The sequence below is a fragment of the Anoplolepis gracilipes genome, chromosome 6 (genome assembly GCF_047496725.1).
Source record: "Anoplolepis gracilipes chromosome 6, ASM4749672v1, whole genome shotgun sequence".
In the NCBI taxonomy this organism is placed as follows: Eukaryota; Metazoa; Arthropoda; class Insecta; order Hymenoptera; family Formicidae; genus Anoplolepis; species Anoplolepis gracilipes.
Genome location: NC_132975.1, coordinates 4101793 through 4114922, shown reverse-complemented (window position 1 = coordinate 4114922; position 13130 = coordinate 4101793). Strand labels below are relative to the sequence as shown.

General features: G+C 28.5%; 1 protein-coding gene and 2 pseudogenes across 11 annotated transcripts in view; 2 read left to right on the top strand and 1 right to left on the bottom strand.

Annotated features, from left to right (window-relative positions):
- Inos (Inositol-3-phosphate synthase) overlaps nt 1–13130 on the top strand; it is a 110750-nt gene that overhangs the window by 18040 nt on the left and 79580 nt on the right. The window lies entirely within an intron of this gene.
- On the bottom strand, nt 651–4298 carry LOC140666828 (uncharacterized; annotated as a pseudogene).
- Nucleotides 9813–11941, top strand: LOC140666827 (uncharacterized; annotated as a pseudogene).

The window sequence follows — 13130 nt, the reverse complement described above, 5'->3', positions numbered from 1 at the left end:
TTAATAAATGTTTATCTGATAATATTTTTATCGAAATTAATAATATCCTATCGTAAATTTGGTTTGTAGATATTAGCTTTTTTATTTGATATATTTGATAGTTTTTTTATCATTTTCTATATTTTTTAGCATATAACCTATTTATCGTTTTTAATCATGTTTGCGACTTATGTTTTTATCGGAATTGATTATGCCTATGTTCTAAAATTTACTGCTAGTATTAAAAACCTATAATATACATAACGTAAACTATTGATTTTCAATACTGACAGATAATCTTTATATATTTATTATAAAATATTTTTAACATATAAATATATTTTTAAACAAAAATTATAATTTTGAAATTTTGCCTTTTTTTATACGTTTTATTCTCTAAACTATCTTATAAACTTTTTATTCTTTTAAAAAGACTAAGAAAATCTTCACGTAGAAAATAGATTAACAAAAATTAATTTTATAGGAAGTAAACGTTATAACTCTATAAACTTTAAAAAGATAACACATAATTAGTATTTTTTATATGTACTTTATTTAAATCTTATTTGTTCATGTATAATAAGGTTTTAAAAACAAAAAACTTACATATATAAATAATCAAATTTTCTTTGTAAATAAAGACTTTATCTTTCTTTAAAAATAAATTAAGATGAACACATATTTAATGTCTTCTTTAATAAAGTCAAAATAACGTTGACGTAATCAAGTTTTACAGTAACTAATTCTAGTGACTTAGATAATTGCCCTATAAAAAAAAACTTTAAATAATGTACTAAAGTCTTTTTTACAAACATACTGTCTGAAACTTTAGATAATTTTAGAAAATTTTTGGAAAAAAAGACTTTAAAACAGATTGTCTGAAATTATTTTTAGACATCCAAATGATCTGAAAATTCAAATAAAAATATGCCTAAATTTTTGCAGCTTTCTGCAACTTTTTATAGTATAATGGAATAATAAATAAAAAATAAATTAAAATGCAACAAAATACTGAATGAAAAATAAGCTAATAGCTAAAAAAGCAAAAAAAAAACTAAAAATGCAAAAAAAAGATAAAACTTCAGTAATTATTATTAATAACTGCTGCTGCAAATATAATTCTTCAAACTTCTTTATTTTCCTCCAGACTTGTATTGGAATTTTGATCCTTATCAGAATCAGTTTTTTTTCTTTGTATCAGGCACTGCAATTTAAAAACTATGTAAATACTTCTGACATTAAAGGAGAAATTATTTTGCAAAAAATTATTCAATGTAGTAAAGAAAAATGAAAATTATCCTTCTTATAGATTAATGAAAATTATCTTTACACAGAGAAAAATACATATTGCATTCAAATAACTATTACTTCAAATATATCAAAATATATCCGCAAATATATCACAAATTCATCACAAGTATTATTTAAAATATATTCTGAATCCTAGCAAGTATAGTATTTTAGTCAAAAATTGAAATAAAATTTTGAATCTCTTATTACATAGAGAAAGTTTAATTTTTCTTTCATATAACTTATATATATATAAAACAAGCGTAAATACGTTTTTTGTATGTTAAATAAAAAATCTGCATATATCTGTTTCTATTATAAACAAAAAGTTAATGAACTTTATATAGGGCATGAATAATAATGAAATATTACAAAATTTTTTATAGCTTTTAAAACAATATTTTATATATATACAATTAAATTTATTTAAGTTGTATTACCTTTTACAGTTGATTGATCATTCACTTCTATATTTTTAATTTTTTTTTCTCAGTTTAGTTTATAAATTTTTTGGCTGACATGTTTGCTAACTAGATTTACTTCTAGGTCGACAGCCATCTTATCATATTTTTTTACATTTTGCAACCAATAACGTACAATATCTATAAAAAAAGTTGAAAATTATTATAGTTTGATGCCTTAGACAAATAAACATTTCGTACATAGTTGTATATTCATATGTATGAAAAATAATATGAAGAAAAAGAAAACCTTTTAGTGCTAAAAATCGCTTTGGGTCTAACATTGGTCTAGGTGCTACAGTCTTTTTTTCTTTTATTCTGTTGGAAACAGTACCTGTGACAGTGCTGTCTTTCAATACTTGAGCACCGAATATAGCAAGAGCCATATTTTTGGTAAATATATTCGGTGACTTGCTAATGCATACTGCACTGTCATAAACTTAAGATGAAATTCAAATATTTTGACTTACGTGGATCTAAATATAATTAAAATATAAAATATACATATAAATCCATAAACACTAATTGTAAGATCGAATTTATAAAAATAAAAGGACATACATTATTATCAGTTTCTCGTCTATAGCCAATAGGAAAATAGGTTTCGTCGAATTGACCTTGGTTTTTTTCTGTGGTTTGTTTTTCGATGATTATATCTATAAAAAGTTATATAGTATATTATATAGTAAATTAAATGTGTGTGTTTTACCTTATATCAGTATTTAAATTATCGAGTCGTTTTTTAGTTCTTCATCTATACATACTTTTTAGCTCTTGTATTTCTTTGATAACATTTTTCTGTAAAGTTAAATTTGCTTTGAGAAACTCATCTGCGATGACATCTTTATTTTGAAGAGAGAGCTTTAACTCTGCAATTCGTTTTTTTAAGCTTTCTATTTCCCTTTTTAGTTTCCCTACTTCTCTGTAGTTTTACAAATAAATATCAATAACTTGTAATTATGCAAAATATATATCTGACTCAAAATATTTGATGTAAAATAATTCAATTATACATAATATTCTATTTTAATATTTGTTTTAACAATATATTATTTAGAATATAAGGACATTCTAAATAATTTTAATAAAATTCTAGTTGTTTCAATATATTAAAACAGAAAATATATAATGCATGTTTGATTATGTTATATGTTATATTGTTAAAACAAATATTAAAATAGAATATTATGTGTAATAGAATTTTTAAGCTTAAAATATTTTGAGTTAATATTATAACACCTTTGTTATAATATTAAAAATATGAGACATATATTTGTAGCATGTGGTTTTTGAATTGATGACTTTCAATTTTTTGTTTAATAATTGTTCATCCTCATTGTCAGTTTTGGTTTTTTTTATATTCTTATTCTGAAAAAATCTTAAATATTAATATGAATATAATTTACACACACACACACACACACACGCACGCACGCACGCACACACGCACGCACGCACGCACGCACGCACGCACGCACGCACGCATTTATTATATTTATATATACATATATAATTTGTTATTCTTGTATATAATTTAGATACTATATATAATTTATTATTATTATGTTAAAAATAAAAATAATTAAATATGTGTATAATATGTAGACCACAAATCTGTTTTATTACTTCTTCTGATGATTTGCATCCTGTATCACTTTCTGACGCAGATATATGTATATAAGTCCATAGGACGCAATTGTGGTCTTATGTTTGCAATTTTTTTTCCAAAATTTCTTCTGATTCTAATAATAAAAAAATATTACAATTAAATTTACATTTTTTATTTTATAATTAATAATACAAGTACTCTTAATTAATAAATTTTAAATAAATTTAATGTTTGTAGCTATAAGTTTCTATTAATAAATTGAATCTATTAATATAAATGCAATTTTTTATGATAATGATAACAATACAAAATTTTCTCTTTCTAAGAATCTATTTGTTGTATAATATAAATTATCCTTTAAAAGGTTATTAAAAAATATTTATTATTATACGAAAAATTTAGAGAAAGAGGAATATTTTATTCCGCAATTAAAATTATAAATAATTAAATTGGATTAATGATAATGTATAAATGAATATCAATGCATTACTTCATTTAAAATATTTTCTTATAATTCATCTTACATACTATAAATTATTTTACATTTTTTATTAAGCACAAAATATATAATACTTACCATCGACGAAAATAATTACACCGTCATAATAATTTTCATTCCATAAAATCTTATACTTTTTTACGTAACTAATATTTTTAAGATTAAATCCTTTGATCCTGTCTACTGAAATTATTTCTTTTTCTCCAGTAGAATATTTTACATACGCAAATTTCACTTCACTTACAGACATTAGTATATACTTTTACAAAATGTATAAACTTTTTATAAGCTTAAATCTTTAAACTTTGAAGAAGCATTATATAATTCACCACGATAGTCTAATTAATTTTATTGCCATATATTGAGTGTTCAATATATGAGTCTTCAATCGAATATTTTATTATTCACAAACATTGGAAACAAAAGACATATGATGTAACACACTTTTATTAAACACGTGGTCGTCTTCCGTTATGTGCTTCAGCTTGCCTCTTCCCTTGCCAACCAATGCGCAAGTATCTGCGCAACACGCACATGTACATACAGCTCGCGCGTAAAATATAACTCTCTGTTTTCAAGGACGTATATAAAATGGGTATGAATAAGTTTTGGCCAATGGACTAAATGACTAAATGATAAGTTGAATTAATTAGAAATAATATATAATACATAAATTAAATTAATATTATATAATTTACGCTATTATATCTTATAAAAAATGTTAATAAATTTTATAAGCAAAAAAGAACAGAAAATCCTAATCGGTACCCTTTTATTGATATTATTCTCACTGTATGCACATGCGCGTAAAAGCAGAGCATCACATTGCACGCTTGCAAAAAACTTATAGGTTATAAAAAGAGTGTAGATGAGTGAGTCTTTGAAAATAAAGTTTAGATATGGATAAAATACATCCTGAAAAACGTAAGAAAAAAATATATAAATATTTTTTGGATCCCACATATAAAAAATCAAAAATGAATCCTCGAACTGATAAACGATGGAGAAATATTCATATTAATATGAATATAAAAACCAATGAATTAGGTATTATATACTTTTTTAAATAATTGTATATACACATAATATACATACAAATAATAGAGTATAGAAAAACAATAAAAGTAGCTAATAAACTTTGATTTATATATATACACATATATATATATATATATATATATACACATACAGTTTGTCCCATATATGTATATATTTTAACTTATTTCACACTGAAATATCTCGAAACGTATTGTTACGTCCAGACTCGAAAACCAAGAATGAGATAATGAAAGGACAGAACTTACCCTTGTCGAAACGCGTAAAACCTTAACGCTTTCGACTCGAACGAACTGTGCAAGGCCGGACCTGGTCAAAGACCTCGAGGGTCTCTTTTACTAGGTCAGTAGGTCGTTCGTTCGGTGGTCCCTTTTCGGTAAAGGAAGTTAATTCCTGTTACGCGGGACGGGACCTTGTGCGATCTGGGAGTCAGGGAATGTGTTTGAAAGGGTTAATAAATTTGATTTAAATTTAAAATTTTTAATTTTTATTCATTTATTAAATGAAAATGAAAATGTATATAAGTATTTAGGTTTTAAAAAAATATTACCATTTTAATTAATCTAATTAATCTTATTAATAGATTGAGTGTGTGTGTGTGCGTGCGTGCGTGCGTGCGTGCGTGGGTGGGTGTGGGTGTGGGTGTGGGTGTGGGTGTGGGTGTGTATTCGCGGGTGTTACATCAGTTCGGAGGGACGTCAGCCAGGTAAATTGGAAGTGGAAAAATAAAAAAAAGGATTTATTACCTGACTGATATTTATACAATAATATTTAAAATTCTAAGGGAAGGGCCAGGAAAAGAATTATACTTCTTCGAAGGTAATAGTGGAAGGGGGGAATTTCTTCCAGAGAGGCTCTATCGGAATAGCGAGGGGATATCTAAGGCCGGGGAGTAATCATGGGATTACGGATCCCGCAGGGTTGTTTGCAAGGACGAAGTGTAGTGTTTTCAAATCAACAGGACCAGGCCCGATTGTATACGAGCCTTTTGGGAGAGGATGTCGGATCCTTGGGAGATTATTTATTAAATATTGGATAGGATCCTGAGGCGGGGGACGAGGAGGTTCTTGGTGTTTGGAATTTTTGGCGTTCGCGTTTTCTTTCTCGAGGTCGACGACGACCTCGGCAATATCGCAAAGGGCCTCCCAAATTTCATCCGATTCTTTTTGAGAATCAGGTGAATTGTGGGGGGAAGATGGAGGTGAATTTTCAAGAACGATGGTAGAAGCTGCTGAGGATGGACGGAGAGGTGGTTCAGAGGTAAAGGGAGGTTTGTTGGAAGGGCCCGGTAGACCGAGCGGAGCTGGGGAGGGTTGTTCGTGAAAGGATGATGCTATGGGATGTGAAGGGGGAGGGGAATCGATGGTGATACGAGGAGATGGGTCAGGTGAAGGGGATGGTTCCGGCTCTCTTGAAGGAGGAAGAGGAGGAAGAATATTTATTGAAATAAGAGGGGAGATGCCAGGTTTTGTTTGCGGGTTTGTTTGTTTAGCTATAAGTAATTTGAATAATTCTACGTTAATGTTCGAAAAATCTACAACAAAGTTCTTGTCAGCTAAGGCCCTAGCCGCGACTCTGACCGTGCGATGGTTACGGCACCGTTTGTTCACTCTTGCGCCCGACTTAATTCTCTGGAGGGTGGCAGGATCCACTATGAACCCCCGCGAGGAAATGTTAATGTTTTATATTTTCTTTGGAGAAACAGTTCTTGGTCAAATTATTTGTTAAATTACAAAACTAGTGAGAATAATGAGACAAACCGAGAACAAAAGATAATATAGAAAATTTTGACACTAATATTAAAATAGTAGGCTTTAAATTAGTTGTAGCAACAGTACGACTATGTAAATTGACAAAGTTTTTATTATCAATATTAGGGTGAACGAGGAAGGGATATAAGTTCCCTAAACTATATTCAGTAACCTGAGTGGAAATCCCGGTATACACGAATACAGGTAGGAAAAGAAAAATAAAAAGATTACTTTTAACTGTATTTAGTAACCTGACGTGTGAATGTCGGTGTACATAAATACAAGGGTAAAAGAGAAATAAAAAGATTATCTTTAACTGTACTTAGTAACCTGACGTGTGAATGTCGGTGTACATAAATACGATGGTAAAAAGAAAAATAAAAATGGGAGTAAAGCAGAGGGGAGGAAGAGGAGACAGGCAAACTAAAATTGAAATATTAATACTTAAATTATTGACTGATAGACCAAGAGCTGTTTCAATGACTTTAAGTTTGCGGGAAGGGGAGTAGCAATCGTATAAAATTGTTTGTTAGAGACTCACTACTTTTTGAGTGCGTTGGTCGGTTTTAAGAGCTGTAGAAGACCTCGGCAGTGGATTTAGCGGCGTCGGTCTGAATTTGGCAGGAACTCTGGTTAGCGGTCCAATTCTTCATATTGAGTGGCACAACCACTTACAATGATTGATACTCGTTATCGTTTTGAAGTTTTAACTTACACTCAACCACTTCACAAAGAGTTTGTGTCAATTGTGGGCCGAAATGCACGTCGCGGATTTTGAAAGTATAAATACGAGTAAGTGTTAACACCCGCAGAATTAATAGCAGGGTGGAGTATCAATTCCGCGTCTCGAACCCGAGGTCGAAGGAAAATGTTCGTACCGGGTGAGAGACCGAATCGAAGTAGTAATGAGGATTATGATAACGATTATACTGATACTGATACTGATCCTGATACTAATGTCGCGGCGCATTGCTTTCGCGTTAAATACTAGGATTCGTATCTCCTCTCCATTAAACAATTGGACGAATTAGAATTTTAATTAACGCCTCCTTATGCTTAGGGGGTGTTTCCTTCGACTTCGAGTCTCAAAAATTTCTTCTCTATTGGTTCAAGAGATTTTTCCATTTGCCAATGAGGAGTTTGGTACCGTCAGAGTCGCTTATCGCTATTTAGAAATTTATTATAAATAGCTGTCACTTTAGGTGGTCCGTCAGGCGAGCTCTCTTATCGAATGCTTCTTAGATTTTCGTCGCCGTTTCAAATTTATGATTGCAGTTCTAAACAACTGCCTCCAGTTACGGCGACTCTGTTTTATTTAAAATTCTTTTGGAGTTTAGAAAGCCGTTCAAATGTTTATTCTTTATTCGATTTCTAAGACTTCTTTGGTTGTCTTATTTAGAGTTGGTCTCGCCTTACGGAAGTTTGTTAAAAATTTTATTATCCACGTATCCTAATATTCGTGGAGTGCAACTAAAGTGACAGCTTTCACGGTTTGATATTTCGCCGTAGAGAGTTCTTAGAATCATTATCTCTAAGTGTTTATGCATTCCTCTCGAAAAGAAAGAATCGTGAAGTCTACAGGACGTAACAGTATAAAAGATACGGAAAAATGTTTCGAACAAAAGTTGTATGGTTTCGAGGGGGTTATAAAATATGGTACCATTGGTTTGACCTTGAAGAGTTATTTAAAGGTCACTTTTTTTTCTTAAATGGAACTCCCTATTTTTTATTATATATGTATTGTAGCTCTCGAGAGCTTTCCAAAACACTATAATAAAATATTTTTTTATTATAAGTACTTTTCAAGTTATAAAGCTATTCTCAAAGTTGCAGTATTTTAAAATATAAAATATCTCGCACAATATAAATAATTTCGATAATCTTTTACCTTATAATACTTTTACGCATAGAGTAATGTGAGAGCCAGCTGGGTGCAAAAACACAGTTGTTTTAAAAAAAATGGTATATGGTATATAACTACTTGTTGCAAATTCATATTTTTTTTAAGACAACTATGTGTTTTCTTTACACCAGTTCATTCTTCTTATTATTATAAAAGTATTAGGGTAAGATTATTGAAAAATTAATATTTTGCGAGATATTTTGTATTTTATGACAAAGTACCGCAAATTTGAATAAGTCTTAACTCGAAAAGTACTTAATGAAAAAATATTTTATTATAGTGTTTTGGAAATTTCGTGAGATAAAAACTACAAGAATATATAATAAAAAATAGAGGGTTCCATTTAAGAAATTAAAAGTAATCTTTACGTGACCTTCAAGTGACTCTTAAAGGTCAAACTAATGGTATCATCTTATAGCCTCCTCAAAATCACAACTTTTGTTCGAAACATATTTTTCCGTATGCTTTATACATTTCGAAATATATATATATATATATATATATATTTATGTTATAGGAGATAAAATACCATCTTATGAAGATCTCTCTAGCATAAATAGCAATAATTCTTTACACGATAAATGCAATAATACATTTGCTCATATCTCATCACTTACATCTGATATGATTGATATTTTAACAGATGGATATTTAGAAAACTCTGAAAATTATTATCAAGATTCTGATAGCAATACGTCTACTGCATGTTTAGAAGATTGTTATAGAAATTCGTCTAATGAAAGAAATAATATAATTATGTTTGAAGCTGCCGGTCTTACAATTTCTGATGTACTAATAATGATAACCGGTGTCTGCCTTCGATACAATTTATCGGATTCTGCCAAACAAGCAATACTTAGTTAAAACATTAGCCGGACCAAAATTTGTTAAATGGAACATTAGTAACTACAATATATTAAAACAATGTACTCCACCAGACGATAAAGTTTCGTATATATTTTATTGTTCTGAATGTTATGTGGAATTGATGAAACCTATAACAAAAAATAATTTCCGAAATCAAACTTGACTTTGCGATAAATGTAATAATCGATATGAACTTTCAATGCAGTCCCCAAACTATTTTGTATGCATTGATATTTCATATCAAATCAAAATGTTATTACAAGATAAGGATATTTTATCACAATTACTAGCAAATTTAGAATTAATTGATAGTAAAAATTCAAAAAATTTTCTAATAAGTGACATTTATGATGGTGAACTATATAAAAAAACTAGAAAATATTAAATCTTCTCAAACCAAAATATTATCACTTAACTTTAATACTGATGGTGCAGCATTATTTTGTAGTTCAAAAATATCCATCTGGCCAGTACAATTAATTATAAATGAATTTTCTGTTGAATTGCGATTCAAAAATGTTATACTTGCTGCATTATGGATTACAGAATCAGAACCTAAGTCAGCGTTTATGAATCTATATTTGTCAACATTTGTAAAATCGGTTGAAAAGCTGTTTAAATTTGGTATAACAATAATTAATAGTCAAAATCAACCAATTAAATTTAAATTTGTATCACTTTGCGCATTGGTAGACTCTGTTGCACAGCCAATCATGCAAAATCGAATGCAGTATAATGCATTTCAAGGATGCAGTTGGTGTTATATGTGCGGTCATTACGTAAAAGGTGCCATGCGTTATCCAATGTTAAGAGAAAATTTACAAAATCCAGAATTGAGATCACATGAATCTCATAAGAACGATGTTAATGAAGCAATAAAATTACAGAAAATAATTAGAGGTGTAAAGGGTGATTCTGAATTAATGAAAATGCCACTGTTAGATAGTGTTTGGGGTTATCCTGTAGATTATATGCACGGAATTCTTTTAAGTGTCACTAAACAGATGTGGAATATTTGGATTATGCCTGGTCATAAATATTCTTTAACAGCAAAGAAGCGTTCGATTATTAATAAGCGTTTAATAACAATAAAACCACCTCACGAAATTCACAGAATTCCACGAAATTTAATATCTAAAGCGAAATGGAAAGCTACAGAATGGCGATCTTGGCTGTTATTTTATAGCTATCCATGTCTACGTGGAGTTGTTGTTGCAGTAAATGAAGCGACGAACAAGTTTTGCATAAACAATGTTCTTTATTCTATGATGCGCTCGTAAGATGTTTGATTAACAGAAGTACAATGGCTACTACTAACGTCGCGTAAAAAGATACGTGACGTAAGACGGGTCTTCAACGGCCTATGTTGCGTAACGCTAGGACTGGCGCTACAATCGCATGAAGCACGTAGCTTAGGGCGAATCTCCAACAGGAGTCCTTGACGATACTTTTTTACAATCTTTTTTATTATTAGTACAAAGTGTTTATATTCTTTTAAAAACTGACATAAGTGAAGAAAATCTATTACAATGTCAGTTAGATTTAGTAAGATTTGTAGGTGAATGTGAAATATTATATGGAGAAGAAGTAATCACTTTCAATATGCATTCCTTATCGCATCTAGTAGAATCTGTTAGGAAATCTGGACCATTATGGGCTACATCGACATTTCCATATGAAAGCAAAATATTTACTTTAAAACATCATGTAAATGGGCCTAAAGGCATGCGAAATCAAATAGTAGACAAACATTTGCAGCTTATGATATATCGACATTCTGTAGCCACTAATACCGCATTTAACACTGACAGTTACCAATACTGCAAATCTTTATTTGAATACCGAAAATTAACGCAATATACTACTACTGAAAAAGGCATTATACTTATTGGTTGTGGTATACCATTAACAACTATAACAGATATTGTGGAAGAACCTTTGCTTAATGGTCTTTGTTTTTAATAGATGTGTGTTTAAAGGCACAGTATTTCACAGTAGTTTGTATACTCGGCCAAAGAAAACAAATGATACTATAATTAAATTGAAAAATGATATTATTGTTCAAATTATAAAATTTGTTTTGATTGAACAACAATGTTATATAACAGTTCGAAAAATTGTAGTTTGTCCAATCAAAGAGAATGTACCAATGTTACATTTAATGAGAGTTGTTAAAAAAGAAAATAATATTACAATAACTTCAGTTGAAGAAATTAAACAAAAAATGATATTTATAAACGTTGGTATGGAATGTTATGTATGCGAATTACCAAATGCAATTGAATTGCAATAAACTTCTCATATCTATTCATAATTTGTTAATATATTTACTTACAATGTGAAATTATTAATATAATTAAATAAAGTTAAATAATTATGTTGAATATTATTACACAAAATAATATTAATCAAACATTCATAGACCTTTTTTTAGAATCCTTTTTAATTAGGTTGCATGAGAGCACCCTTGAACATCGAATCATGATAAAGTTATAACATCTGATTACTTATTTAAATTAAAATATTGCTGAGAAATAATAAAAATACATTTAAATTTTATTAAAACTGATAAATAAAAAAATTGATAATTGACAAAATTGATAAAAATACATTTAAATTTTATTAAAATTTTATATAAATTTATCATAAACTATCATTTCAATCAAATCTAGATTTCTGCTGTCATAGAAAAACTATTTAACTTTTTTTCATTTTTAATTGTATTTTCTTTAAACGTTTAAATATTCATTTGATGCGTTTTTCTATATATAATGTGTGAAATTTATCCACAACTCAATTAGCAAATTACTTATTGAAATACACATATGTATATATATTATTTTTTTGTATGTGTTTAAATTTTATTCTGAAATATTCTAAAATCTTTATATAAATTAATTAGCAAAAAAATCAAATTTAGCCTTTATAATATTATATAAAAATTTGAAGTAAAAAAATAGATCGTTTTTATATTGAGTGAAAAAAAATGATAGCATTTTGTATAATATTGAAAAATATATGTAGTACTATAATATAAATAATATATATATAGTTATTATATAAGTTCAACAAGATATTTATATAAAAAAATGTTATATACGAGTCAGTTCGGATTGCATATATATACATATATATATATATATATAGACTCTATATATATATATATATATATATATATATATATATAGGGTCTTCCATTTAAAAAAATTGAGGTAACCTTTACGTGACCTTCAAATGACTCTTCAAGGTCAAACCAATGGTATCATCTTATGGCCCCTTCGAAACCATACAACACATGTCTAAACTATTTTTCTCTAAAATCAAAAATAATAGAGATATTTGGGGTGGACACTTAAAATGGGACACCCTGTATATATATATATATATATATATATATATATATTTACATATTTACATACGTACATACATACATACACATATGTACATACATTAATCAAATTATTTATGTACGAATGTGTCGTATAAAAAACGATAGCTGTCCTTTCGAAAAATCTATATTGAACAATGGATATGGCAAAACGATACGATCTAAATAATAAATATACGATTGAATTTATCAAATTAGTCATATACGAATGTGTCATAAAAAACGATAGCTGCCCTTTCGAAAAATCTATATTGAACCATATGGATATGATAAAACGATAGAAAACGATACGATCTAAATAATAAATATACGATTGAATTTATCAAA